Consider the following 8531-nt stretch of genomic DNA (forward strand, 5'->3'; position numbering starts at 1 on the left):
TTGATAAGTGTCTTATAATGATAAATTTTGCTATAATTAATTAGACTCCTCGATTTGAATGTAGATTAAGGAAAATGTGAATTAAAAATCCAACCTCTCTAAATTTGTTGTCTGTGTGATTTTAGGCAAGTAATCTTATCTCTGTTTTCCTTGATTTACTAATCCATAAAGGGGATAAAAATATCACCCATTTCCCAGTGTTTTGAAATCAAGTGTTTGTGAAGTACTTAACACAAGACATGGCATACAGTAAGCATTATATAAATATGGATTGTTGTTATTTCTTTAATTGAATGCATTTGCTTCATATTGGCTAACTCTGTATTGGATTTTAGACGTGATTAGTATAAAATGCTAGAAGTGATAATATGAATGATATCCTATATAAGATAATTTGGAGGGGGCAGAGCCAAGATGGCAGAGAAGGTACATAGATTCACCTGATCTCTACCAAATTATTCTCCAAAGAACCATGATGTAATGCCTCAAAATGAATTTTATAGCAGTATAACCTACACAAAGATGGGGTGAAATAATTTTCCAGCCCAAAGCAACTTAGAAAGCTGGGGCAAAAGACCTAGTACACTTGGGAGGAAGTGGAACACAAAGTAGCACCCACTGTGGCAACAGGCCTTGGATGCAGCTGAATCAACAGCAAAAGCTTCAGAAGCTCTCAGTCACAGATAGTAAGATGGAGTTGGACAACTGCTCAGAAGGAGATTACAGGGATTGCTTTGTTGGCTCTGTGTGCAAGACTCTGTGTGCAAGACATAGATCCAGGTAGTAGTTATGGGGTGTGGTCTCAGGGTGAGAAAGAGTACTAGCACACACTAGTGCTTGCAGTTACAGGAGAGGAGACCCTGACCACAGTTTGAAGGGGGGAAAGAATGCTTATGGTTACTCACAGACCAGAGCACAGGCTGGGAAAGTATTAAATCTCTCCTTACCTCTTTGGAAGACATGAAAGCAGATAGATCTCCAGAGCCAGCTCTGAAGGAAGCTACACAAAGAAACTGAAGCTTGGAACACTGACTGCTCCCTTCACCACAGTTAGAGCCCAATTTTAACAGTTTTTTTTAATTGAAAGAAAAGAAAAAGGCTAGAAAATGAGCAAACAACAACAACAAAAAGAAACTCAATGCTGAAAATTACTTTGGTGACAAGAAACACCAAAACACAAACTCTGAAGAAGTATTCTGCTGCATCCCAAGCCTCCAGGAAAAATACAAATTATCTATGAGCCCAAAAAGAATTAATGGAAGAACTTAAAGAAAATTTCAAAAATCAGAGAGCTAGAAGGAAAATGAGAATACACAGGAAAATCATGGAAAAAATAAAGAAGACACAAAAATAGTGAAGAAATTAATATCTTAAGATGTAGAAAATACCAATTGGTAAAAGAGGAACAAAAACCCAATGAAAAGAAGAACTTAAAAACCAAGTGGGAAAAACCAAGTGGAAAAAGATATACAAAGATGCACTGAAGGGAACTTCTTAAAAGGCAGAATTGGCCATATGGAAAAAGAAGTACAAAATTTTCATAGGAAAAGAACTCTTAAAAAATTAGAATTGGCCAAATGGAAAAGGAGGTAGAAAAGCTCACTCAAGAAAATCATGTCTTAAAAATAAGAATTGGGCAAGTGGAAGTTAATGAATCCATGAGACATCAAGAAGCAATCAAACGAAGTCAAAAGAATGAAAAAATAGAAAATGTGAAATATCTCATTGGAAAAACAACTGACATGGAAAATAAATCCAGGAGATATAATCCAAGAATTATTAGACTACTTGAAAACCATGATCAAGAAATGAGCTTAGAGGGGGCAGCTGGGTAGCTCAGTGGATTAAGAGCCAGGCCTAGAGACGGGAGGTCCTAAGTTCAAATCTGGCCTCAGACACTTCCCAGCTATGTGACCCTAGGCAAGTCACTTGACCCCCATTGCCTACCCTTGCCACTCTTCTGCCTTGGAGCCAATACACAGTATTGACTCCAAGATGGAAGGTAAGGGTTTAAAAAAAAAAGAAATGAACTTGGACATAATCTTTCAAGAAATTATCAAGGAAAACTGCCCTGATACTAGAATCAAATATCATGGAACCACAGTCATTATAACAAAAGATTTAGCAGCTTCTATATTAAAGGATTAGAGGGCCTGGAATAAGATATTCCAGAGGATAATAGAGCTAGAACTTCAACCAAGAACCTTTTATCCAGCAAAACTGAGCATAATCCTTCAACTACAAGCTTCAAGAGAAGCATAAAAAGGTAAACCCACATGGGAAGATGATTCTTATAACTCCTGAGAACTTTACCATTATTAGGGTAATTAGAAGGAGTATATATAGACAGAGGGCAAAGGTGTGAGTTGACTCTGATGCAATGATATAAAATTAAATTAAAGCATGGGAAAGAGGAAAGCATTAGGAGGAGGAGGAAGGGAAAATAGAATAGGGTATAAAAGAGGCACGAAAGAGCTTTTACAATAGAGGGGAAGAAGGTGAAGGTGAGGAGTAGAAGAGGTCATACTTACTCTCATTGGAATTGACTCAGTGAAGGAAGAACATGCACAATCAATTGGGTATAGAAAGTAGGAAGGGAAGGGGATAAAAGAAGGGGGAGTGGGGCTGATGGAAAAGAGGGCAATTTAGGAGAGATGGTGATCAGAAACTATAGGGGGAGATAGGATGGAGAGTAATACACAGTAATCATACAGAAAGAAATGAGGCAAACATATAAGAATTCAAGTTCTCAGAAAAAGTAATTAAAGCTCTTAAAGTCATGCAAAAAATGCTCTAAATCACTATTAATTAGAGAAATGCAAATTAAACCAACTCAGAGGTATCACCCCATACCTCTCAGATTAACTATTAAGATAGAAAAGGAAAATGACAAAACTTGGAGGGGATGTGGGAAAATTGAGACATGAATGCACTGTTAGGGGAGTTGTGAACTGACTCAACCATTCTGGAGAGCAACTTGGACCCATGGGCTATAAAACAGTACATACCCCTGGACCCAGCAATATCATTACTAGGTTTGTATTCCAAAGAGATTAAAAACAAAAAGAGGAAGTATCTATGTGTACAAATGTGGGAAGCCAATAAGAGGATAGATAAAAATCTGAGACCCCTCTTTTGATACCTCTTATGAACCATACCTTTTCTTATTGGAAAAACATTATAGACTTATTAAAAAGCTTTGAGTCCTTAGCAGACCAACAACTTCTGAGTTAAAAATTTATCTCCTTGATAATTAAGAAGCCTGAACCCTAACAAACATTACTTAGATAAGACTGCATATTTAGATAAGAATGGAATCTTTAGTCTGGACTTTATTTGACCAGGTGCCTATAATCCAGGAAGACAGAACTCAATTAGTGAGCATCTCCATAAAATATTTCTGCTCCCAGAATTATCCCCTATTAATTGATGGTTGGAATTTGGCCATTGTCTTTGTACTTATACCTTTACTCTTTAGACTTTAATGGGTTATGTATGATTTGTTACCCCTTCACAGCTGTGACTCTTTCTTTGTGTTCTTTGTTTGAAATCGGTATATAATAAACTCCAAAGCCCACAGAGTTCAGGACAGCATGGGCTAACCACTAGTCTGGTTATTCTCATTTTCTTTTTCCTGTCTTAACAATCTGATGCCACCAAAACGCCACTCAGGACCCCAAAACCATATAGAGGCTGGCTCTCTATATACAAAAATATTTAAAGTAGCTCATTTGTGGGGGCAAAGAACTGGAAAGTGAGGAGATACCCATTAATTGGGGAATGGCTAAGTAAATACTAGTATATGATTGTAATGGAATACTATTGTGCTGTAAGAAATGACAAGCATGAGGAGCTCAGAAAAACCTGGAAAGATTTATACAAACTGAAGCAGAGTGAAATGAGGAAACCCAGGAGAATATTGTACACAGCAAAAGGAATACTGTATGATGAACAATTGTGAATGACTTAGCTATTCTCAGAAATACAATGATCCAACAAAATCCCAAAGGATTTATGATAAAAAATGCCATCTGCTTCCAGAAAAAGAACTAAGGGGATCTGAATCCAGACCAAAGCAAATTTTTTTTTCATTTCCTTCCTTAATTTTTTTGTTTCAGTTTTCTTCCATAAAGGGATTAATATGGGGAAATGTTTTACATGATTGGACACGTACAATCTACATGAAATTGCTTACCATTTCAGGGGGTGGGGAATGGGAAGGAAGTGAAGGAGAGGATTCAAGATACAATATTCTTTGTAGAATGTTGGAAGTTGTTTTTACATGTAATTGGAGAAAAAATTTAAATAAAAAAGATAATTTGGAAATGATTTGACTGATTTGATGTCACCTGAATAGTAATAAATTTTATTTCATGTTTTAAATTCATGATATTGTTAAGTGTAATTATTGTGTTTCTAAATTTTCCTGTATTGTTCCTTGCCATTGTATAAGAAATGCTGTTAGGAGGATGATAAAATTATATCACTAGAGAATTTAACTCCTTTTGATTTGAATAATATGAAATTATTAAGTTATTAAAGGCTATTGTCATGATGTTAAAGTCTTTGAAGCATTTAATTGGGTATATTTTGAGAGAGAAAAATAGTAATTGCTTACTTTGTTGGAGGAAAAAAAAACTTGAAAGAGAAAGACCTTGCAAAATCTCCATTACAGTAACTCCCAATGACCATCCACCAAGTCAAAAAAGGGTTGAAGTAAGTGTTGGCAGAGGGGTATTTGCACTAATGAAATCACAACTCCTTGGTGGTTACTTAATTGAATCATTTTACTTCACTATTATATCTAAGCTATGTGTAACTATAAAAGGAAATGGACTAGTCATAGAACTATCCCAAGGGAAAATGATAGAGCGTTATACTAGTGATCACAATGTACCTAAAGGAAGACTTCTGGGATGTGGGATAGATCTCCGATGGGGACAGTAGTTCAGTGTGGCTCCCAGAAAAGAATGTGTAAGGGTTAGTTTCTGTGCCCAGCAAGAATATACACATACTCAGGGCTCAGTCACACTCCAACAGTGCATGGTGACAGAATCAGAACCCAAAAGTGACCATGTGCAGGTGACCTCTTCCTGGCTAGAATATAGAAGTAATAATAGCTCACACTTACAGAATACCCTTAGATTTGCAAAAAAAGTCTCACCTCTGTTAGTTCATCTGTCTCTCTGGGGATGTAGGTGCTATTAATTATCCTCATTTGCATATGAAGAAATCGAGGTTCAGAGAGATTATATGAGTCAAATGAGAAGATATCTATGCCATACAATGTAGACTGTAGAGTGCTATATAAATAATAAAAGCTAGCATTATATAGCACTTTACATTTATAATTGATTTGCAAATATTATCTCATTCAGTCTTCACAACAACTTATATTTTTGTTGAGGAAACTGAGGCTGGGAGAAATTAAATGACCTGTTCAGAGTCCCACAGCCAGCAAATGTCTGAGGCAGGATTTGAATTAATTTTTTTCTGACTCCAGGTCCAGCACTCTAAACACAGTGCCACCTGATTGCTCCCACCTATTGTTATTATATACTCAAACCCATTTCCCTTCCTTTCTTCCTTCCTCCCTCCCTCCTTCCTTCTCTTCTTTCTTTCTTTCTTTCTTTCTTTCTTTCTTTCTTTCTTTCTTTCTTCTTACCTTCCATCTTAGCAGCAATACTGTGTATTGGGTCCAAGGAAGAAGAGGGGTAACGGCCAGGCAAAGGTGGTTAAGTGACTTGCCCAGGGTCACACAGCTAGAAAGTGTTTGAGGTCAGATTTGAATCTCCCATTTTCTAGGCCTGGCTCTCAATCTACTGAGCCTCTCTGTTGCCCTCCCAAACCCATTTCTGAGTTATAGGGTAGTCTCCTGAAAAGTCTTTTTGAGATCAGTTAACCATCTCCATAGCCACACACACACACTCCCACAGACACTACCCAAGTCACAAAAACTTCCTTCCTCTAAACTAATGACAATGTATCACAAGGGAGATTTTGGAGAAGTCAGAGTCAGAACCAGAGTCACAGGATTGGCTTGAGGTTGTTATTGGAATGACCATCAGTGGAAGTTTCACCCCTACATGGGGGTAAAGGATTTGAAAAAACTCTTTGGAGTGCTCTGTCCAGGCTAGGCAGGGCCATGGATGTTTGACCTTGCAAAGAGGTAGAAAGATACAAGGTGATTTGGGGGCCCAGGAAAATCTCTCCTGCATTGATGCTTGACATTCCATCTCTAGCTATTAATTCATTTGGGTTAACTATTAAATCACTCACACCCTAGTATGAATTGATTAATTAGATTTTTGTCCTGGTCAAAAGAAAGATGCAGAGGAAAGATATGGGAAGGGATGAGAAACGTTACAGTGAGGACAAATTTCTCTTACTCCACAGATTTGTCTATGACTATAGTTGGGGGGCAGCACTGCTAGAAGGCATTCAAGTCCTACCTCTGACCCTAGTTGTATGAGCTTGGGCAAATAAATGAGCATCTTTGTTCCTCTCAGTCATTTCCCTAAAACTAAGAATTAACCCCAAAGTTGGCATTCTTAGTCAATGGATGAAGTTTCTACACCAGGAGTTGTTCATATCATTGAACATTAAAAAAAAAATTCCTCAACTCTCAACTCTCCTTTGATCTTGCTAGCCAAATTCATGTTCGGTTCAACTCAGTTGAACAAATGTTTAAATGCCTACTGAGTAAGCTAAGTAATGAGTTAGAACTGGAGATAAGATAAAAAAAATCTCTGCCTTGGAGGAACTACCTTCTAATGAAGTGGGAGGGAGGCAGGAAAAATATGGCAAGTCCAAAAGGAGGTAGAATGGTACAGGGGATTAAACCTGGAAGTGTAAATTCAATCATCCATTCAATAAACATTTATTAAGTACTTACTGTGAGCTAGGCACTGTGAGAAGCACTGGGGATACAAAAAGAAGTAAAAGACATTCCTTGCCCTCATGGAGTTTACAGTCTCATGAGGGAGAAAACATACAAACAAATATATAATAAGTTACATATAAGATAAATAGAAAATAATTAACAGAGGGGAAGGCAATGAAAAATCCAGGCTCTGTCACTCAATACCCATGTGACCTTGAGCAAGTCACTTAAATGATGTTCCTCAGTTTCTTTATCTGTAAAACAAGAAGATTGAACAAGATGGCCCCTGAAGTCCCTTCCAGTTTTAGATCTAGCATCATATGATACCAGGTAGAATGTAATAGGGGAAAAAAGAAATAGAGACAATTGAGGAGGAGAGTTCACTTTCAGTTGATCTCTTCCTCCTTATGTTTGGGTACCAGAAGTCTCAAGGTCAGTTATTCTTTCCCAATTCTTTCTGCTGTCTTCCCTTCTATGTGATCCCTCCCCCACCTCCCAGATTTGACATGATATAGCAACCTTTCCTCTTCACTCTATGTCTGAGGCTTCAACCACTCTGGTGATGCCTGTCTCAACTTCTCAGGGTCCCCATGTTTCCCTCTGGAGGATGAGGGGGTATCGTGGAGAATGGAGCACGGATGGAGACCAAACCAGAAACCAGAGAGTGGAGAAGACCATCAAGTCTTCAGTGAGGATGTAGCAGGACTAAAAACGGAAATAGTTGCAATGGAATCCAGATTGCAGCAGAAGGCATTGAGATTAGCACAAGGGTAATGTTAGATTCTGAACTCAGTTTGCAGTTGCAAAATGGTCTCCTTTGGAGGCAGAATTTCAAATTAGGATGAAGACCTCGGATCAAGGTGTATGAGGGGGAGCTATTTGAAATCCCAAATACCTCTACCCTTAGTCCAATAGTCTGATAGTAGGGCAAAATGGCAAAGGAACACTTTTCCCCATCTTCCCCAAAGCTAGAAGAACGCTGCTTGGAACTGGATCCTAGTTTCATCTGGAGCAAAGTAACCAGTTCTTGGAAAATGGTTCTTTGGGAAGTGACTGACTTCTAGCAATTGCCAATCAAGATGTTAGAAACAGCTGGGAAGGCAAAGTAGACTAGACTAGGACAGCTTATGAAGGGAGTTTGCTGCCTCATTGCTCAACCTGTCTCTGGTGCTCACATTTCCTGTTTTCAGTTTCTATAAAGCCCTGGAGCCCAAGCTGTTCTTGTCTGGACAGGAGAGTTCCTGGCCCCCTGGGAAGACAGACTAGGAAGAGGCTCGAAGAAGCCACTCAGCTTGGGCTGGGCCCCTTGGCTGCTCCCTGGGTCTTTCCTGAGCAAGTTTCAGCAATAACAACAAAAACTCAACCAACCAAGTCCTACACTGGACTAGAGGAAAGAACTTTTGGTGGGAGTCATTGGGGATGGGGTGAGCCATTTTATTTTATTTTATTTTATTATTTTTTCCCTAAAACCCTTACCTTCTGTCTTGGAGTCAATACTGCATTTTGGCTCCAAGGCAGAAGAAATGTGTTAAGGGCTAGGCAATGGGGGGTTAAGTGACTTGCCCAGGATCACACAGCTAGGAAATGTCTGAGGCCAGATTTGAACCTAGGACCTCTAGTCTCTAGGCCTAGCTCTCAATCCACTGAG

This window comes from Gracilinanus agilis, chromosome 2 (genome assembly GCF_016433145.1).
Source record: "Gracilinanus agilis isolate LMUSP501 chromosome 2, AgileGrace, whole genome shotgun sequence".
NCBI classification, from domain to species: Eukaryota; Metazoa; Chordata; class Mammalia; order Didelphimorphia; family Didelphidae; genus Gracilinanus; species Gracilinanus agilis.